Raw genomic sequence first — 5,000 nt, 5'->3', positions numbered from 1 at the left:
CGACGGGGCCGATCCAAGGATCTCACTAAACCATTCAATCGGTAGTAGCGACGGGCGGTGTGTACAAAGGGCAGGGACGTAATCAACGCAAGTTGATGACTTGCGCTTACTGGGAATTCCTCGTTCAAGGGAAACAATTGCAAGTCCCTATCCCAATCACGAATGAGGTTCAACGGGTTACCCGGACCTTTCGGCCTAGGTTAGACACTCGCTGCTTCACTCAGTGTAGCGCGCGTGCGGCCCCGGACATCTAAGGGCATCACAGACCTGTTATTGCTCAATCTCGTGTGGCTAAACGCCACTAGTCCCTCTAAGAAGTTAGACGCCGACCGAGAAGGTCGCGTAACTATTTAGCATGCCAGAGTCTCGTTCGTTATCGGAATTAACCAGACAAATCGCTCCACCAACTAAGAACGGCCATGCACCACCACCCACAGAATCAAGAAAGAGCTCTCAATCTGTCAATCCTACCTGTGTCCGGGCCGGGTGAGTTTCCCCGTGTTGAGTCAAATTAAGCCGCAGGCTCCACTCCTGGTGGTGCCCTTCCGTCAATTCCTTTAAGTTTCAGCTTTGCAACCATACTTCCCCCGGAACCCAAAGACTTTGGTTTCCCGGAAGCTGCCGGAAAGGTCGTCATGGTAACGCCTCCCGATCGCTAGTTGGCATCGTTTATAGTCAGAACTAGGACGGTATCTGATCGTCTTCGAACCTCTGACTTTCGCTCTTGATTAAAGAAAACATTCTTGGCGAATGCTTTCGCAGTAGTTCGTCTTCCGCCGATCCAAGAATTTCACCTCTAACGGCAGAGTACGGACGCCCCCGTCTGTCCCTCTTAATCATTACCTCGTGCTCCGAAAACCAACAAAATAGAACCGAGGTCCTATTCCATTATTCCATGCAACACTATGCAGGCGAACAGCCTGCTTTGAACACTCTAATTTTTTCAAAGTAAACTTATCGGCCACCGCCGACACTCAGTCAAGAGCACCGACGGAGAACCGAAGGTGAGGCGAACGCAACCAGTGACACGCCTTGCGACGGACCGGCGGCGCTCGCCCAAAATCCAACTACGAGCTTTTCAACCGCAACAACTTTAGCATACACTGTTGGAGCTGGAATTACCGCGGCTGCTGGCACCAGACTTGCCCTCCAATGGATACTCGTTAAGAGTTTTAGGATGTACTCATTCCAATTACAGGGCCTCGTTAGAGTCCTGTATTGTTATTTTTCGTCACTACCTCCCCGTGTCGGGAATGGGTAATTTGCGCGCCTGCTGCCTTCCTTGGATGTGGTAGCCGTTTCTCAGGCTCCCTCTCCGGAATCGAACCCTGATTCCCCGTTACCCGTTATCACAAAGGTAGGCACGTAGCGTACCTTCGACAGTTGATAGGGCAGACACTTGAATGATACGTCGTCGGTGCAGAGACCGTACGATCCGCGTGGTTATCCAGAGTCATCAAACGTCACAGGACGAACCCGGTCGGTTTTGATCTGATAAAAGCGCGCCTCCCGAAGTCGGCGCTTAATGCATGTATTAGCTCTAGAATTACCACAGTTATCCACTTCGCTTACGAGACCAAATAAACCAAGACTGATTTAATGAGCCATTCGCAGTTTCGCTTTACGAGAACTCGTACTTGCACCTGCATGGCTTAATCTTTGAGACAAGCATATCACTACTGGCAGGATCAACCAGATAGCTGCGACAGCTGCGCTCGGCCCTTGCTGGGCCGCCCGGCGCGTGCTCGTCGCATTCGTTTAAGACCGAGGCGATCGCCTGCGGCCGTACTCAGCTTCGACAGTCGCTGGCCGCGACGTCCACGCTCTCGCCGGCAGTGCCAGGCGGAGCGATTTGCGTTTTTTCTTTGCTCGCCCTCTCTCGGGCTCGATCCATTCAGTTTCGCACAAACAAGAGCTCTGCCGGCCGCCTGCAGCGGTGCCTAAAACCCGGGCATAACAATGCGACCGTTCTGCTAGGCCGACAAGCGCTCAAGCCAGACGCTCGATCGAACGCCCCCTACATATTAGTCGAGACAACGGCTCGCTCATTAGCATCGCGTTTGTACTTTAACTTTTTTCGGCTCGGCTTCTTTCGACGCCGATGCCGGCGACGCAGCACTCTCTCGCCCGCCAGCCACCGAGAAAAGGGTGCGCTCCGACCGGCCCCGCACCGCTCTTTCTTGGCTCATTCGAAATTACTGTCTTTCGCTCTGACATGCCTTACCTAGGGTTAGGTTAGTATGCTTGCACGTTTGTACTTTAACTTTTTTCGGCTCGGCTTCTTTCGACGCGGATGCCGGCGACGCAGCACTCTCTCGCCCGCCAGCCACCGAGAAAAGGGTGCGCTCCGACCGGCCCCGCACCGCTCTTTCATGGCTCATTCGAGTTTACTGTCTTTCGCTCTGACATGCCTTACCTAGGGTTAGGTTAGTATGCTTGCACGTTTGTACTTTAACTTTTTTTGGCTCGGCTTCTTTCGACGCCGATGCCGGCGACGCAGCACTCTCTCGCCCGCCAGCCACCGAGAAAAGGGTGCGCTCCGACCGGCCCCGCACCGCTCTTTCTTGGCTCATTCGAAATTACTGTCTTTCGCTCTGACATGCCTTACCTAGGGTTAGGTTAGTATGCTTGCACGTTTGTACTTTAACTTTTTTCGGCTCGGCTTCTTTCGACGCCGATGCCGGCGACGCAGCACTCTCTCGCCCGCCAGCCACCGAGAAAAGGGTGCGCTCCGACCGGCCCCGCACCGCTCTTTCTTGGCTCATTCGAAATTACTGTCTTTCGCTCTGACATGCCTTACCTAGGGTTAGGTTAGTATGCTTGCACGTTTGTACTTTAACTTTTTTCGGCTCGGCTTCTTTCGACGCCGATGCCGGCGACGCAGCACTCTCTCGCCCGCCAGCCACCGAGAAAAGGGTGCGCTCCGACCGGCCCCGCACCGCTCTTTCATGGCTCATTCGAGTTTACTGTCTTTCGCTCTGACATGCCTTACCTAGGGTTAGGTTAGTATGCTTGCACGTTTGTACTTTAACTTTTTTTGGCTCGGCTTCTTTCGACGCCGATGCCGGCGACGCAGCACTCTCTCGCCCGCCAGCCACCGAGAAAAGGGTGCGCTCCGACCGGCCCCGCACCGCTCTTTCTTGGCTCATTCGAAATTACTGTCTTTCGCTCTGACATGCCTTACCTAGGGTTAGGTTAGTATGCTTGCACGTTTGTACTTTAACTTTTTTTGGCTCGGCTTCTTTCGACGCCGATGCCGGCGACGCAGCACTCTCTCGCCCGCCAGCCACCGAGAAAAGGGTGCGCTCCGACCGGCCCCGCACCGCTCTTTCTTGGCTCATTCGAAATTACTGTCTTTCGCTCTGACATGCCTTACCTAGGGTTAGGTTAGTATGCTTGCACGTTTGTACTTTAACTTTTTTCGGCTCGGCTTCTTTCGACGCCGATGCCGGCGACGCAGCACTCTCTCGCCCGCCAGCCACCGAGAAAAGGGTGCGCTCCGACCGGCCCCGCACCGCTCTTTCTTGGCTCATTCGAGTTTACTGTCTTTCGCTCTGACATGCCTTACCTAGGGTTAGGTTAGTATGCTTGCACGTTTGTACTTTAACTTTTTTCGGCTCGGCTTCTTTCGACGCCGATGCCGGCGACGCAGCACTCTCTCGCCCGCCAGCCACCGAGAAAAGGGTGCGCTCCGACCGGCCCCGCACCGCTCTTTCTTGGCTCATTCGAAATTACTGTCTTTCGCTCTGACATGCCTTACCTAGGGTTAGGTTAGTATGCTTGCACGTTTGTACTTTAACTTTTTTCGGCTCGGCTTCTTTCGACGCCGATGCCGGCGACGCAGCACTCTCTCGCCCGCCAGCCACCGAGAAAAGGGTGCGCTCCGACCGGCCCCGCACCGCTCTTTCTTGGCTCATTCGAGTTTACTGTCTTTCGCTCTGACATGCCTTACCTAGGGTTAGGTTAGTATGCTTGCACGTTTGTACTTTAACTTTTTTCGGCTCGGCTTCTTTCGACGCCGATGCCGGCGACGCAGCACTCTCTCGCCCGCCAGCCACCGAGAAAAGGGTGCGCTCCGACCGGCCCCGCACCGCTCTTTCTTGGCTCATTCGAAATTACTGTCTTTCGCTCTGACATGCCTTACCTAGGGTTAGGTTAGTATGCTTGCACGTTTGTACTTTAACTTTTTTCGGCTCGGCTTCTTTCGACGCCGATGCCGGCGACGCAGCACTCTCTCGCCCGCCAGCCACCGAGAAAAGGGTGCGCTCCGACCGGCCCCGCACCGCTCTTTCTTGGCTCATTCGAAATTACTGTCTTTCGCTCTGACATGCCTTACCTAGGGTTAGGTTAGTATGCTTGCACGTTTGTACTTTAACTTTTTTTGGCTCGGCTTCTTTCGACGCCGATGCCGGCGACGCAGCACTCTCTCGCCCGCCAGCCACCGAGAAAATGGTGCGCTCCGACCGGCCCCGCACCGCTCTTTCTTGGCTCATTCGAAATTACTGTCTTTCGCTCTGACATGCCTTACCTAGGGTTAGGTTAGTATGCTTGCACGTTTGTACTTTAACTTTTTTCGGCTCGGCTTCTTTCGACGCCGATGCCGGCGACGCAGCACTCTCTCGCCCGCCAGCCACCGAGAAAAGGGTGCGCTCCGACCGGCCCCGCACCGCTCTTTCTTGGCTCATTCGAAATTACTGTCTTTCGCTCTGACATGCCTTACCTAGGGTTAGGTTAGTATGCTTGCACGTTTGTACTTTAACTTTTTTCGGCTCGGCTTCTTTCGACGCCGATGCCGGCGACGCAGCACTCTCTCGCCCGCCAGCCACCGAGAAAAGGGTGCGCTCCGACCGGCCCCGCACCGCTCTTTCTTGGCTCATTCGAGTTTACTGTCTTTCGCTCTGACATGCCTTACCTAGGGTTAGGTTAGTATGCTTGCACGTTTGTACTTTAACTTTTTTCGGCTCGGCTTCTTTCGACGCCGATGCCGGCGACGCAGCACT

The 5,000-nt window shown here is 54.5% G+C and overlaps 1 non-coding gene across 1 annotated transcript in view; it reads right to left on the bottom strand.

Annotated features, from left to right (window-relative positions):
• Nucleotides 1-1,699, bottom strand: part of LOC144420222 (small subunit ribosomal RNA) — a 1,810-nt gene extending 111 nt beyond the window's left edge. Inside the window, exon 1 of the ribosomal RNA XR_013474575.1 lies at nucleotides 1-1,699. This exon is cut by the window's left edge and continues 111 nt beyond it. This is a non-coding gene — a ribosomal RNA (small subunit ribosomal RNA).
• Nucleotides 1,700-5,000: the final 3,301 nt, after the last annotated feature.

This window comes from Styela clava, chromosome 2 (assembly GCF_964204865.1).
Source record: "Styela clava chromosome 2, kaStyClav1.hap1.2, whole genome shotgun sequence".
In the NCBI taxonomy this organism is placed as follows: domain Eukaryota; kingdom Metazoa; phylum Chordata; class Ascidiacea; order Stolidobranchia; family Styelidae; genus Styela; species Styela clava.
The sequence above is the reverse complement of the archived record's forward strand: the minus strand, read 5'-3'. Positions and strand labels throughout refer to the sequence as shown.